The 17,500-nt window shown below is 40.9% G+C and overlaps 1 protein-coding gene across 5 annotated transcripts in view; it reads right to left on the bottom strand.

Moving 5' to 3' along the window:
* The window catches only part of LOC123507357 (cyclic nucleotide-gated cation channel alpha-3-like), a 129,389-nt gene that overhangs the window by 76,774 nt on the left and 35,115 nt on the right, over positions 1-17,500 (bottom strand). The gene's annotated exons all lie outside the window — the stretch shown is intronic.

Raw genomic sequence — 17,500 nt, 5'->3', positions numbered from 1 at the left:
TCTCAATTGTCCAGAAAGTGTACAATGCAACAACACATGTGCTTCACTTTGAATGACATTGTCTGGACATGAACACAGTCTGAGTTCTTTTGGTATTGCATTCCTTCTCCCAGTTTCAATTTTTAGATTATGTGACATCAAACGCAATCTACTGAAGGATTGGCGTTTATAATCAGGGATAAAATCCTTACAAGTATAAACTGAATGGACCAAAAGGTCTGGGTTAAGTTCTGTTCTATATGACACATATTTTGAGGCCGTGAGGGGTTTCTCCTGAATCCGCTGAGCTATCTGGACGAGTGGTCTTACATCTGCATTATACCGCAGTGTTTGCATTAAGAATTTGTAACCTGGAGTGTTGGCTGCTTCACATAATCTAAATACAATATCAAATGGTTCCTCCATGTCTGGTATCCTCAAGCATTTCTCTAAGAACTTACGCCTCCTGTTTGCTATAACTTCCTGTGCTGGTAAAATGCCTGACTCAATCATGCAAAGATCAGGACTGGTGAACTTTCTTACTCCTAGCAAACACTTGATAGCTCTATTGTACAAAGCAATGATTTTCCTTGGATGTGTCATAAACCATGTCTCCGAACTATACAACAAAGAAGCTGTCACTACTGCATCAAATACTTTGCGTTTATATACATAAGGCATGTTGGTATTTGCCGCACAAAATATTGCAAACTTATTTAGTTGTGTTTCCCCTGAAGTTTCGTGGAGACTTAACACAGTGTTGGCTTTCGCATCATCAGTGAACCACGCTCCCAAATACAGATACTTAAGTGTATAGTCAATCTTTAACTCCTCCATCTGTAAGCAATGTCTATCCTCAACCGTACCACAAATTACCATAAATTTTGTTTTCTTTTCATTTAGCACCATTCCATATTCACGACAATACTCCAATACCACATTTAATTTCCTAAGGCACATCTCCCTTGACGTGGCTAGTAACACCATATCATCCATAAGTAGCAATGTATGTAGATCTCCAAGGAAACCATCCTCACCCACTCTCCTCTTAAGCATTCTAACAAGCTGGTCAATGTACACGGTAAAAAGCAAACAACTAGACCCGTCGGGGCCCCCTGACGCACTCCCGCTGTGGCTTCTATGGTTGCAGAGCGCAGCATGCGTACATCTTCTGTAAGGCACTCAACATTACTTTACCACAGCCAAGCGACCTTAAAACTTGAATCAGTTTTCCCCGTGGAACCCTATCATACGCTTTGCTGAAATCAATGAAAAGAACATACAATTTACATTTCTTAACATTCGCAAAGTCGTATAATAATCTTAGAGTCATAATCTGGTCCATACAGCTGCGTCCCTTTTGGGCGCCACCTTGGCACTATGAGCGTTCGCGTTAAGGCGATTCAGTTACCAATGAGTCATTTTCCGTTTTCTTTTGCGGGCATCATGGGTGGCTATTTACTTTTTATTTAATTAATACTACGTATGATGCAATCTCTTAGTCAAGAAACCAATTTTATAACATATTAAATAACTCAAAGAAGTAGTTTATATATATCAAAACGCATGTGATGCACTAATATGCCATATTATAAGGAACGTAAAAAATTGGGGGATGCATTAATAGTGAGTAGTCTATGTAGCAATAATACAAGAAAATAAGAGATACAATTGACATGTATTATATTTCTACTGAGAGTGGTTTCTTTATTTTGAAAACACCCTGCCAGGCGTACGAACCAATGCGGTGCACCAGATTGCCAAAAACGCCATTAGCCGTACCAGTAGTTTTGCATTATATTCTTAACTTAATCCGTAAGCATTTCTTTTCGACAAAAAGTAATGCATTTGATTCATGTAAACTTTATGTTAATTTATATTTCATTTACATTGTTTAGAAATTGTTTGTGTAATAAAACAGAGAAACAATACTTTATTTCCGAATCGTGATCCGCCGAAATCACCAAAGGACCATAAACAAGGACTCGAGTTGACCGGTCGACCCTCAAAAAACCCATGCTTCAGAATGACATCAGTAACATGCTTATCCAGAAATAGTTGGTATCCTCTCTCCTTCTCATACGCTATAGCACGTTCTGATGTCCACCTCATTTTGGAGAGTAGATATTTGAGGCATTGTGCTGATGTCACAGGTGGTAATGTTATGAGATTAGTGTCCCATTCAGTCAGTGTATATGGATCAGGAAAAGTTATGCACGTCCCATTTACTTCTACTGTCCTCCTCCTTATGTTGGTTTCTTCTCCATCATTATCTTCTGTGATGCTGGTCAGCTGCGGGTTGTTAGTAGCCTTCTCCACCATGTGCACAAGGGCATCTTTTGAATATCCCGAGTGTGGTATTGCCCGTGCCTTCAAGTAGTGCTTGAGACTAGCCACCGTCCACTTCTTTATGTCCTTCTCCATACTTGAGTGTCCTCGTTATGATAAAAAGAAAGCTGGCTCTACTTGGAGGTCTGAGGAGCAGCCAAACACCCGTGTTTGTTTTGGTCGTCGAAAGTGTCGTACTGCAGGCAACAACATAATATTTCAATACACTTTTTTTCTTTTTAATTCGTGTAAGAGTACTTCATAGTGCTTTTAAATACATTTAAAAATCAAGGAAACTATATATATACGGTAAAATACGTGCATTTCTTAGCCTTCATTCAAATAATATGTATTTGATGGATCGTCACAAGCTTTGGTTGAAATTCTTAATGGAAACTCAATCTATGATTTTTTAACGAAAAATGTATGATCGAATTATTTCCTTATCTTAATCAATGAAAACACTAGCAGAAAGGGATTCTATATGATTGCCCGCAAAGTGATTTTTTTTTTCGAATCTGAAATGAAGATTCTGGTGGTATGTACTAAGCATTCACATAACGCGAACGCTCCTTTTGTCAATATTAACCCATAACTTTAGCCTCTTCAAGAGCAACATATCATATAATTTTGCCAAAGTGTTCATAATAGAAATTCCCCTGTAGTTGCCACAATCTAACCTATCCATACCACCTTTGAACAGAACAAAAAAATTACTATAACACCATGAAATAGGATAACATACATTCATAGAAATTACATTAAACAAATGTAAAAAGAACAAAAAACAGTTGACAGGCAAAGCCCTGACGAGACCCGGACATTAACCCACAAAACTCTTATTAGTATTTACATCCTTTAAAACAACATCCAATTTCTGTGGTGTAAAAGGATCATCTAGGACTGGCACAGTAATAGCAAGTTCATCAGTCTGTGAGTCATTCTGTGTTTGTTGTTCCGGGTTTAGTAAGTTCTCAAAGTGAGCTCTGAACCGTTCATCTTCTGGCTGCAAGTGTTCTTTCACTTCCACAGTTCCTGACCAACCAATAGCTTTCCAAATAATTTTTGAGTCACCCGTATTGAGTAGTCTTTCCCAGCGCGGCTGTGCGACGTCCCACATCACACGTTGCTCTTCGCGTTTCCTACACTGCCGGGCCACTCTATCTATCACATCACAGCCTGTCACCAAGACATCCATAATGTTTTGCTCGCCAACACCGTCAGGCTGTGGGGGACTAATATTTTCTAGAGTATCTCTGAATTGGTTAATTTCGATCGTATCGTATCTTGGGCTTCTACGCATAGTATCGTGTTCACTGTGCCTGCGATAGTACGATTCTCCCAAGCTTCGAGACCGTTCGAGCAGCATAGTAGGCGTCATTAAACCTCGTCCCTGTGTTGCGACAGTTACACACAGCGGAGCATGATCAGAACCTTTTATACATTAGTTCACTTATATTTTCTTTATCATTTCTGCACAGAACGCCTTCGTTACACACAAATCAATTTCTGACACCCATATCGAGCCTCGTCTGAATGACAAATTACCTCCTAATACACAATCTTTTTGCTTCAGATGATTTGCCACCACCATGTTATTATCGCTACACAAATTCATCACCATTCTACCATGTCCATTCACTACCATATCTTTCACACCTTCATACTCATAAGCACTCGCGTCATCATGGGCGATCACTGGACAGCCCACACGCGCATTTAAGTCACCCAACACATTTACACCCTGCTCGTTAAAACACTTCATACTCAGTGAGTGAAATGGTGAAGCATCACAGTACAACGAATCTTCAGGTGGGATATACACTCCTCCTAACCTTACACCCGTACACACTGACAATTCTAACCATATTGCGTCATCATCTTCCATGTCTACCCTTGTCACATAAGGCATTAGTGCACATTTAATCAGCATTATCACCCCACCTCTTTGGTGTCCTTTCTTTGACTTGCTGTAGTAGAATTGAAAGCCAGGTACACTTTTTTGGTGAACACTCCTTGCCTCTAAAATCCAAACTACATCAAATTGTAACAAAAAATTTAAGATAGCCTTATCTTGCAGTTTTTCTTTTATGCCACAAACATTCCATGAACACAGTTCTAAACTTCTCATTTGCTGCGGCTTACTTAGAAAAAATATGGAGTGAACTTTTCAATCACATTACCATCTCTCAACAAAACGCGCCTTTTCCAGTCATACTTGATCTCAACACCAACATTTTCCGGCTTTTCCTTTTCTTCCCTCTCCCGCGTCCTTAGTCTGGCCGTCTCCTTCCTTATGGCGGGATGAACGTCCTTGCTTACGTACACGGTCGAGTTGCTGACTTCAGATTCTTGGCCTTTTTCAGGATTTCATTCCTATGATATCCATTATCCACCACGATGAGAACTGGTCGCTTCTTATTGTTGTTGTCTGGTTTTCCCAGGCGTCTTACTTCCCAGGTTTCGGGGTCAGAGGTCAGCTGGTGACCCATTGCGTCCATCACCTTGCGTACCTTTTCCGCGTCTGAGTTACCAATTGCATCATTCTCTTCTGGAAGCCCAGTAATGACGATGTTCCTTTGTCTTTCTCTGTTGTCCAATTTTTCCAGAAATAACTGCTGTTGGCTTATTATCTTATAGGCATCATCTAATTTTTGGGATAACTGGTCCACTTCCTTCTTTATATTTGCCATGTTCTTTAGTTCTTCTTTGACGTTTCTGATCTCTTGCAACAGTACATCATTAGAAGCCTGTGCTTGAGTATCTGCAGAAATCAGCGTTGAAAGGGCTTTCTTTAGCTGAGGGTTCGTCATCTTCCTGATCTCTCCAGATGCTAACGCCCTGACAACATTTGCATCATCAAAATTGGCCTTGGTTAGTAAAGATCAGCTGAAATAGATTGGCGTATCAGTAATAGCTTGTTCAACTCTCAATAATGGGTGGTTGGGGGTAACGATACAGTGGGGCGGTGTAACAAGTGAAGGATGGATTACGGCCGTTCAGTATAGGCCGTTCTGCGCATGCGCGAGCTCTGGCCAGACCGTGCGAGAGGGGGTGTAGGATAGACTAAATCATTTTTAACCTTTTTTCTCTGTATTCCTTACACTTCTCTCTCTCTCTTTCTTCACTAAATGATTTCACCACACCTTTATACACTCACATATCACTTATAGGCTCACTGCACTGGCATTTCTTCCAAAAAATGGGTCGAGAACCAAGACCATCCTCCACTGTGTTTACACCTTCCACACAGAGAGAGAGAGAGAGAGAGAGAGAGAACCAAAAACATTAGTACTTTTCCCACCAAAGTAAACTTTTCCAAAGGCTGATTACTGAGGTTTTAAAGAGCACTTCTCAAACTATTATTTTATATACTTTTTTTACTAAAGAAAATTCTATTATTACTTCATGACTTTCAATATCTACATCACTTCTTTCTTCGGCTAAGTACAATTGATTTTACTGAGGTTATCTATTCATAACTCTTAATCTTTCCTAATATAAGCATGATAACAGTAATTTCAGACTCTATTGGTGCTTCCTTGAGCATGTCATTTTATCGCTAGGATTAGCAATTTTTCAAGGTAACTTAGTGGAAGACAAACAAGGATTCTTTCCGGCCTAGGGAACGTCTACGGTACCACTTTGCAGCATATCACGACCCAATCCACTATATAACGTGGTACTGGTGCAAAAAACGCTACAGTGCTATTCTTATGTATTGTTTCACTTGTTTCCTTGCCTTCTATCGTGCAAGAGAAAGAAGAAAAGTAAACCAAGGACGAAGAGAAACACGGGAAGAAGAGAAGAGGATACGAGAAGGTACTGGGAATAACTGAGGAAGCATACGAAGAAAGAAGGTCTAGGGATTACTAGTAGTAGTAGTAGTAGTAGTAGTAGTAGTAGTAGTAGTATATGATAGACAGACTACTTTGATACGTGGTAATGTAATGTTCTACCGTATGATGTACCGCGACCGTGGGTAGTGTTACTCCACTACCCCACGGAACAGTGTTGCCAGATCAGCCAGTTTCTAGCTAGATCTAGCCATTTTTTTAATCATTCAGCCAGAAAAAAATTGATCTAGCCATTAGCCAGAAAAAGCAGCCAGAATCTCAAAAGATTTAGCCATTTTTTAGCCATTATTTATAGGGACAAGTGAGTAAATATCTTACAATTATATGCATTTATAAGTATGAATAGTAGTATTCCTACATTCCAAGTAAATAAGATAAAAAATAAATATCTTACAATTACATACATTTATAAGTATTAATAGTAGTATTCCTACATTCCGAGTAAATAAAATAAAAGAAAAATTGTAAACAGTGAAACGGATACGACTCAGACGGTCAGATCCCAGGTCTTGGACGCGTCCAGTTCACGAAATGGGTTACAGGTTGGATACAGGTCTACCGTCTAAGACGAGGGAGCTCTCAGTCTGAGCCCATCGTGCGTGGAGCCTGTGCTCGATTTGCCCTCTTCTGAATATTAGCATATATATATATATATATATATATATATATATATATATATATATATATATATATATATATATATATATATATATATATATATATATATATATATATATATATATATATATATATATATATATATATATATATATATATATATATATATATATATATATATCAGTGTGGGGAATAGCCTATTATCAAGATGCCAAAGCAACCGTACACACAGAAATTTAGAAAAGAATGGCTTCAAGAGGACTTCTGTAAGGAATGGATAATGGAAATTCCAGGTGATGCAAATAATGTACATTGTAAATTTTGTAAGGCAGTGATTAGAGCAAAACTTTATGATACAAAGGAACATGCAAAAAGTAAGAAGCACTTGAAAAACAGTGAGCCATTTTCATCAATTTTCATCAAGGCAGATGAAAATTAATTTCTCAAGTAGAAAATTCCCGATTTTTTTAATATAAGTACATTCATTATATTTATTATCATACATATAAGGCAATAGTACATCACCAAATGTTATTGGTAGGCTTTGAGAATTTAGCCATTATTATTAGCCAATTTCCATCTAAAGTTAGCCAATTTTAGCCAGTTTCTGTACCATATTTAGCCAGAATTGAGCTCAGCGATCTGGCAACACTGCCACGGAACGCCGTAGTCAGTCGTTACCAACACAGCTTCGGGAACAGACTCACGTTTCCGCCTGGCAATCCGTTTGCCTCTTTGACTGGTTATACTGTCCTGCACAGCCAGTCTATTTCTACAGTCTACTGTCTACAGTCACACTCCAGTGTCTAGACTGTAATTCTACATCATCACGCTTGCTAAAAGCTTCATCTAGCCGCTACCGACTACAAGTCTCGCTCTGGCCGCCGGCTACTTCTCAAGCCTCCACGGCTACTCGCTACCAAGTCTATCAAGCTTCAATACCCTTTGTATCTTACAATAAACACAGGGAAAGGCCCCGGTGTTTCTCTTCAACCACCAGAACATATTGATGGTGCCACCGGTACCAGGACAAGTAGTTAGTAGTAGTAGTAGTAGTAGTAGTAGTAGTAGTAGTAGTAGTAGTAGAAGTAGTAGTAGTAAAGTAGTAGTAGTAGTAGTAGTAGTAGTAGTAGTAGTAGTAGCAGCAGTATTATTATTATTATTAGTAGTAGTAGTAGTAGTAGTAGTAGTGGTAGTAGCATTAGTAGTAGTAGTAGTACTAGTAGTAGAAGTAGTAGTAGCAGCAGTAGTAGTAGTAGTAGTAGTAGCAGCAGTAGACATTTTCAACTCATATTTCCATTTCTGTTTTTGACATGTTGGTACCTTCGAAAAGAATAAAGGTCTTTCCAAACAACAAGCCATGGATAAATAAAGATCTGAAATTGATGCTTAATGAAAAACGTAGACTAGCGCAAAATGGAAATAGAATCCAACAGAAAACCATCCAAAAACAAGTAAATAAGAAAATAACAGAGTCTAAAAAGATATATAAAGAAAAGATCGAAGGTTTATTTAGTACAAATCGGGTAAAAGATGCATGGAAAGGTTTGAAAACTCTTTGTGGGTATAACAAGAAAATGAATACACTTGAACCAGACAACAGCGAAACGTTTGCCAACGACTTAAATTGCTTTTTTGCTAGGTTTGAAAATAGTGATTTTAGTGAAGAACGAAATAATGTGATGAGAGCCATTGAATCGAGAAGAGATGAAAGAATAATAATAACACATGATCAAGTGGTAAAGTCATTAAAACGTGTGAGGGCTGGCAAAGCGACAGGGCCTGACGGAGTGCCAGCGAAGGCACTCAAGTACTGTGCGAACCAACTGGCACCTGTGTTGCACACACTGTTTCAAGCTTCTATAGACCAAGGAGTTGTGCCTGCTTACTGGAAAATGACAGAAATTAAGCCCATCCCTAAAGTTAGTTTTCCTAAAGAATATAATAATTTTAGACCAGTTGCTCTAACTTCTAATATTGTCAAATGCCTGGAGGACATACTGACAACCTACCTTTGTGAAAACACTAACAATGTTATTGACCCTTTTCAATTTGCATATCAAGCAAATAGAAGCGTTCAGGATGCTAGCCTAACTTTACTAAATGACATCAGTGAGCATGTAGATAAACAAAATACCCAAATTAGATTATTATTCATTGATTTCAGCTCTGCCTTCAACACAATGCAAATTCACATTTTATTACATAAATTGATGACAATGAATGTAAACTGTTGTCTCTTAAAGTGGATCTGTAGTTTCCTAACCCATAGACAACAGTATACCAAGATAAATGATGTGAAGTCTGACATTATTATCACTAACACAGGTTCACCTCAAGGTTGTGTTATATCACCAGTTTTGTTCATTCTGTATACAGACGACTGTAGGAGCTTGTTTAGTGATTGTTCCATTATCAAGTATGCTGATGATACTGTTATTACAGGGAAAATTTTTAATGATGATTGTGAGAATTTTTATGCACAGGTAGATTTTTCGTAGATTGGTGTAAAAGTAATTTCTTAGAATTGAATGTAAAAAAGACAAAAGAAATGATAATAGATTTCAGGACAAAAAATCAAGTAACACCAGACAATATTATCATAAATGAGGAAATTGTTGAGAGAGTAGATAATTTCAAGTACTTGGGATATGTGATTGATAATCAGCTTAAAGGAAAGGAAAACACTGACCTGGTGTTCAAGAAATGCAATCAACGTCTTCACTTCATGAGATTGCTAAATAACTTACATATTGATAGGAAGATCATTTCTCTCTTTTATAAGTCAATAATCGAATCAGTAATCAACTTTTCACTGACCACATGGTATGAGAAACTAAGAAACAAAGACAAAAATAGGCTTAATAGAATTGTTAAAAAGTCAAGGAAACTTGGGGCAGATACTGAACCACTGGAAAATTTATATCAAGAAGGTGTTTTAAAACAGGCTAACAAGATCATGCAGGATGACACCCACCCACTACACAGTTGCTATAAGTTTTAAGGTCTGGAAGAAGGTTAGCACTCCCACAACAGCGTACAAACAGGTACAAGAAGTCCTTCGTTCCTATGAGTATTTTACTTTTTAACAATGCAAATCCATGAAACATGTAATGATTCACCCTTATGTCAAGAACTTTTTTAAGTATTCACAATTTCTGCTTAATCTATCTCATTACAGAGTTATATTTGTATAATTATATAGGTGTATGTATGTATGAATTAAGTGTATTTGTATGTATGTGTAAAACAGTAATAGTATGTTTATGCATTCATTCATGTGTTTGGACATGCAAGTGTACTCAGCTTGTTGGCGATTATACTATACAGTACTAACTCTAATGTACTATTTTCTTTTTTATATCAATCATTTACAATCTGATTCTTATGATTTTTATTGTTACTATGAGCTCAGTACCACAAAGAATTTCATTTTGTATACTACTATGTTACAATTTGATAATAAAGTTATCTTATCTTATCTTATGAACATGTGAAGACGTGCATATCAGATCATTTCCTTGCGTTGATTCACCGAGCGGTCCGCATCTATACAACCGGTGTGGTGTGCCTTTACTCTCGCTCGGGACTCGGTCAAGTTGAACAATGGCGTGGAATATGTGTCCCCTTAAAAGAGACCACTAAAAACACCATCACCACTAAAAACACCATCACCACTAAAAACACTACCACCACTAAAACCACCACCACCACCACAACCATCACTACTACCATAACCACAACCACAAACTTCTCACTATTACAGCCAGCACAGCCTCCGCCACCATCTTAAACGATAGAATACTGGCACACACACACACACACACACACACGCCAGACGCATCGTTTTCTTCCATTTATGGCTCGTGTCAGTGTGTGTGTGTGTGTGTGTGTGTGTGTGTGTGTTGTAGGCAAGACTATTCTTATATATTTCCTATTATTTCTATTTCTTTTTCTTTATTCACATATTCATTTTTATTCATCTTACTTTACTCTACTTTATTCACAATTATATTTCGAAATTAATTTTGACCACTATCAATTTTTCTACTTCTCCTTGTGTGTCTCGATATTTTCACTCTTTTCTTGTTTTTTCCTCTCTTTTCTTCGCTTTTTGCATTGTGTTTTGTCTTCTTTAGTGTTAAGTGAGAGAGAAGCGAGACCTAAGGAGGGGATCAGTGATCGATTTGTGGGCGGGAGAGAAGAGGCTGCCGCGGGCGTGAAGTGGGTCAGTCAGTGTGTGTGTGTGTGTGTGTGTGTGTGTGTGTGTGTGTGTGTGTGTGTGTGTGTGTGTGTGTGTGTGTGTGTGTGTGTGTGTGTGTGTGTGTGTGTGTGTGTGTGTAAATGTGATAAAAGAAGTAGTAGTAGTAGTAGTAGTAGTACTAGTAGTAGTAGTAGTAGTAGTAGTAGTAGTAGTAGTAGTAGTAGTAGTCGTAGTAGTAGAAGTAGTAGAAGTGATGGTAACACGGTTGGAATAAAAAGACCTTTCCACCAAAAGGACACCATTCAAAATAATTAACAAAAATGGTACATTAAAAACAACACTAAGTGGGTTTTTCAGGATGAATTTGAATATATATATATATATATATATATATATATATATATATATATATATATATATATATATATATATATATATATATATATATATATATATATATATATATATATATATATATATATATATATATATATATATATTCATGGTTCGACTCGCGGCCTCACTGTTTCACTGTTTCGCGGGTTTTACATACAGATACGTTCTGCGGATTTTTCTCTATATCACAAGGTCCGTGGCGTCACTTACAAATACTGTACTGTAATACTTTAAGCTGGTGTGTAATAACGACGACAATGTACGTTACTATGTACGTACGGTACTGTACATGTATTGTTCATATACATATACAGTACCGTACGCATATGTTAGAGAGAGAGAGAGAGAGAGAGAGAGAGAGAGAGAGAGAGAGAGAGAGAGAGAGAGAGCCCACTCGGTCAAATCACAGTTTTCATGGAAAAAGACAGATAATAATATCCTGCGTTTGTCTGAGTGCGTGACGTGTACAATGGATATGTGTACGTTTTGGTCACACACACCACACATTCAAATAAACACGGGATATTGTTATCTCTCTCTCTCTCTCTCTCTCTCTCTCTCTCTCTCTCTCTCTCTCTCTCTCTCTCTCTCTCTATATATATATATATATATATATATATATATATATATATATATATATATATATATATATATATATATATATATATATGATAACAACAGAAAAAACAGCAATTATTTTTATCTAACACATCATCATCAAACCTCCTCTTGCCTTTGATTCTCTTCTTCCTCCTCCTCCTCTTCTTCCTCCTCCTCCTCCTCTTCTTCCTCCTCCTCCTGTACCTTTCTTTCCCTCCATTCCTCCCATTCTCAACCCTTCCTTTTTCCTTGTCCACACATTACTCGTTCCTTCCCTTTTCCTCCCTCGACCCCTCCTTCTCGTTTTCTCCTCCCCTCTCTCTCTCCCTCCATCCTCCAGGTGAATAACGTCCCCCCCAGGTGAGGCTCCCCACCTTTCCTGTCAGGTGAGGCTCGCCGTGAGTCACAATTCCCCAAGTGAAGTTCAGGCGAGTGCCCAAGTATCCCGCTCCTCATTCAGGTGTCACTTCACTCTTGCCACACACTCTCTCTCTCTCTCTCTCTCTCTCTCTCTCTCTCTCTCTCTCTCTCTCTCTCTCTCTCTCTCTCTCTCTCTCTAAACAGTACAAGTACGTAGGGAAATATTGACGCTACAAATAAAATTACTATATTACTGAGAGAGAGAGAGAGAGAGAGAGAGAGAGAGAGAGAGAGACAGGTTAGGGTGTGTTTCTAATGAGGCAGTCTCACCTGGTGGCAAAGCGTCGATACAGGTGATCAATAGCTTCATTAGGGCAGGTGATGCTAAGCTTGTTATGGGCAGATCACCACCGCCACCACCACCACCAACACCACTGCCGCCACCACCGCCACCACCACCACAGCCATAACTTTTCAGAACAGAACGCTGGTATTGTGACATAGTAGTGCTTGTGATCGTAATGGTGGTGAAGGTAGTGATTAAAGTAACATCATCAATATCAACACCAAAACCAGCACCATCACCACTACCATAATCTTGATGGAAATTATGTGTCACGGGGCCATTAACATCACAAATGACTGCTATTATCGTGAACATGGAGAAGAGGTCGACCACCACCAGCGTCACCACCACCACAATCACCACCACCATCACCACCAATTTCCCAAGTGGCACAGTGTATATATTTATCCAGTCCCTCTTAATTGCCTTCCTTCAACCTTCCTTCTCTTTCCTTTCCACTCCACTTCCTCTTCCTTCTTTACTCCTCCTCCTCCTCCTCCTCCTCCTCCTCCCTCTTTTCACTCTGACACCTTACAGCGAATATTCTTATAATAATAAAATTTCTTAAATATTTTTTTTCCCTTTGAAAAATTAATAATAATAATAATAATAAACGGTTTATTAATTAGGCAATGTAAAAAAAAAAAAATACACTGAAAATGTACAGGGGGGGACATTACCACAATGAACTAAAAATGCTTAACCTAACTATGGATAAACTTAACCTAGAAATTCACTTATTTATTTAAAGCTCGCACAATAGTGGGCACCGCGCTGAGCCGGTACCGATCCGTGCGCGGTGCTCTCAAAGGCGCCACGCGATTATGGTGTCGGGTGGCGCGAGCAGGGGGAGGCACGTCGGGTGGTAGCAGGTGGCGGAGACGTGGATGACGCAGCAGTCCTTCCCCAAATTTTTCCAAGGCTTCCTGGTGTCTTGTGGCCAGCCTCGGCAGACTCAGGCAGGTCAGGGCGTCCTCGTAGGACCTGTAGGCAGGCCCAAGGATGACCCTGAACGCCCTCCTCTGAACCCTCTCCAGCTGTTGTCGTTGTGTGAGGTTCAGGAGGAGGACCACGCTGGGGCGGCGTACATGAGCTTAGGGAGTATAAAGATGAGGTACACTCCCCTCAGCTCATCTGCCGGTGCTCCCAGGGACCTGAGTCGGCGCAGTAAATAGATTTTATATGAGGCTGACCTGATGATGTTGGAAACATGCTGCTTCCATGTTAACTGATCATCCACCAAGACACCTAGAAGCTTGGTGCTGCGGACCACCTGGAGGGAGTGAGGGCCCACAGAAAGCTGGGGAGGGGGAACTGCTGCTGTGGAGGTACAAATGTGCATCACCACGGTCTTGGTGTGGTTGATGGTCATTTTGTTGTCCTCCGTCCACGTCTGTAGTTGGTTTAGAGTGGACTGCAGTGCTGAGAAGTCTGGGTTGGTGTTGTTGACGGGTACGCCCACGGTGCAGTCGTCCACATACTTCCAGCGGTGGGGGGTGTGGACGAGAGCATCGTTGATAAGGATGAGGAAACACAGGGGACCCATCTTGGTCCCTTGAGGGACCCGCATGTGAGCTGTTGGAAAGAGGAGACAGAGCCCTGATAACGAACGGCCTGACGCCTTCCCGTGAGGAAGTCTGCCAACCACGCTATCAGGTAGGGAGAGAGGCCCAGAGTGATGGCTTTATTTATCACAACAGTGTGATCAACAAGATCAAAGGCCTTTCTGAAGTCCACAAAAGCAATAGCTAGAGAAGTGTTGCGTTTGTCCAGGTGGCTGTGGACGAATTCCAGGAAGCTGACAAGGTAGTGAGATGTGGAGGTGGATTTAATATTGCCAAATTGTTGTGTGTCAATAGAGTTACAAATTTTGTTATAGGCCCAGTCGAAAACAAAATCTTCACAGATAAGGCTGGGTATAGGGGTGATGGCGACTGGTCTTAGATCATTCAGTGACTGTGGATTAGAAATTTTGGGGAGGGGGGTGACGTAAGATGTCTTCCAGTCATCGGGGCAGGAATGTTGAGCAAGGGAGGCATTGATGATAGAGCAAAGGGGTGTGGCAAGTTCTGGGGCAAATTCTCTGTAAATTTTGATGGGGAGGTCAGTGGGAGTGGTGGATCTGTTTAGAAGTTTCCTGTAAACATCAACCTCCTGGACAAGGGGTGGAGGGGAGGAGGCAGGGAGGTAGGCTGGGAGAGTAGTGGAGTGAAGGGGAGGGATCGCAGATCGCAGCGAAGTGACCGTTAATCTCTTCGGCCGCGCTGTCAGGTGAAAGGTGTGAAACACAGGGGAAAGAAGAGGCTTGCTTTTGTAAACCACACAAAGACTTAATCTTGTCGTACCACTGTCTGTTGTTAGTAAGCTTGAGATGGTGAATTTTGTCTGGGTAGTAGCTTGCCTTGGCTTTTTTAATTTCCCTGATAACTCTTTTCCTTAAACTCCTGTACTGGTCAGGGCTAGAGTGGAAAGCCCTGTCACGCTGACGAAGGAGTCGTTTGATGCAGGGCATCATCCAAGGGGCATCAGATGGGTCCACTGTGATGTCTTTGGTGGGAAAGTAGTGGTGGAACGCTTCCGTTGTGGTAGTGAAGTAGTTCCGCCATTTTGTGTGGACGTCTTCCACCTCCAGTACCTCGGTCCACGGATGAAGTGTTAGCCACTGCCCAAATTCCCTCATGGCAGAGTCAGGCATGGGCCTGTGGGATCTGGTGACAGTTGACCTGGGAACCGAGGTGGTGGGGGTGGGTGTCCACGGGATGGAGAGGTGGGTGCTGCGTCCCATGGGGGGGAGTGGCTTGGGAGGCGAGTACTGCTGGCTCATGTCTGTCATGATAAGGTCGAGGGTGGACTGGTGGTGGGTGAGGAAGTCCACGACCTGGGTGAGGTGTAGCTGGTGCAGGATTTCACTGATATCCAAGCGGTTGAAGTCCCCACAGATTACCAGCTTGGCAGCAGGAAATCTCACCCGTAAAGCATCAGCAGTCTCGATGATGTGATCAGTGAGCAACCGTGCAGTGGCGGCCCGTGGAGGGTGGTAGACAACACACACAATGATGGAGGCTGTGTTGCGGGGTGGCAGGGGGTAACCCTCACCCACAGGGCCTCCAATCCGGCGGGGACGTCGACGTGTAGGTGTGAGGGCTGAGGTCAGAGCGGCAAAACAGGGCCACTCCTCCCCTGCGTTGATTCCTGAGGTGGTGGAACAGCTGGAAATCTTGAATCATACACACCTCAGGAGTTATCTGCCACGCCTCCGTGATCGCCACAATGTCTGCACAGTTAGATCTCACTGACACTATCAACTCGTCCATCTTGTTCGCCAGTGATGTCACGTTGGAAAGGAGGAGAGAGGGAAGACTATACCACACGCGCGGAACTTCGAAGTGTTTGTATTCCTCTCCTCAACCTTCCGCCCTTCCTTACGGTAGATGTGATCACTTTAATGGGACGCACCACACTCCTTCCTCCCTTGGATCCACGATTCCGAAATAACTGTAAGTTTTTGAGGCGTTGAATGACCTCTGATGGAGGGTACCCAGCCTCACGTCTACGGCGCAGAAGGGCATTGCGTCCGTAGCTTAGCACAGCAGCTAACAAGAAATAGAACATGAAAATTATGAAATGTTTGGTGTCATTCTTTTCACTTCTCGTCTTCATTCATTTATCCAATCTTCCAAATGATAATAAGAAGATTAAATAGAGGGGTGGGTGGTCACTATTTTCATCTATCTTCTTTAGGAATTTGTGTAACCGTTCAAAGTTCCACAATAAGAAGAACAAGATCATTGTGAAATGTTTTGTGTGTCAGTTTTCCCACCTAATTTCGTCATTGATAAATGTGTGTTGTTTCTCCTTATCTTTCTCGTTCTAGTAATACAAAGACAGAAATGAGAGAAATAAAATGTTTGGGAGCCAGCTGCTATTGTCATTCTCATTCATAAACTTGTGTAATCTTTCAAAGCCTCTAATAATGAGAATAAGGAGAGGCAGATAAAAGAAAGGGAGGGTTGGTCGCCCGCTGTTCCCACTCCATTACTGCAAAGGCTGAGAATTCAAGAGGAATTTCAATTTTGGAGAGAAACTGATACCTCTCCCGAAGTGTCTAAGGTGGAAGGAGGATAGGAGGTAAAAATGGAGGGAACACTGGGTTTCCTCTCCTCACTTTTTTTTCCTTCCTCGTTTTCTCCTCCACATTGTTGAAGGGAAAAAATAAAGGAAGGTAACTTTTCTTTACTTTTAGCCCTCCCCCTTCTCTCTCTCTCTCTCTCTCTCTCTCTCTCTCTCTCTCTCTCTCTCTCTCCGGTGCCACATGAAAACTCTTTCCTCCACTCTCCTTATTTTTTCCTCCTCCCTTCTTCTCTTCTTGTATATGGAGGAAAAATGAAGGAAACTTTCTCTCCATACCACTCTTCACTCTTATTTCTCTTCCGATGCAAAGAAATGGAGAGAAGACACAAGGGAAAAAGATAGAGAGAGCGAGAAGTGAAGAAGGAAGGAAGAGAAAGAGAGAGAAATGGAGAGGAAAAAAAAGCAAAGAGAAAGTAAGAAACAAATTATTGACAAAAAAGGAAAAGGAAACAAAGAAAAGAAGTGTGTAGACGGAGAGAGAAGAAGGAGAAAGGGAATATGGAAAGGATGGAGGGAAGGAAACTAGGATGGAGCGAAGGAGGGAAGGAAGGAAAGGGGGAAAGTTATGCACCGTTCCTGTTTGGCATAAGCATTGCTGCGTTACAGAATGGAAGGAATGCAAGACGAAGTAAGGGAAGGAGGGAGGGATGGAGGGAGGGAAGGAGAGAACGAGGGAGGGAG

The sequence above is a fragment of the Portunus trituberculatus genome, chromosome 22, assembly GCF_017591435.1.
Source record: "Portunus trituberculatus isolate SZX2019 chromosome 22, ASM1759143v1, whole genome shotgun sequence".
Taxonomy (NCBI): Eukaryota; Metazoa; Arthropoda; class Malacostraca; order Decapoda; family Portunidae; genus Portunus; species Portunus trituberculatus.
This window is presented reverse-complemented; position numbering and strand designations above follow the sequence as displayed.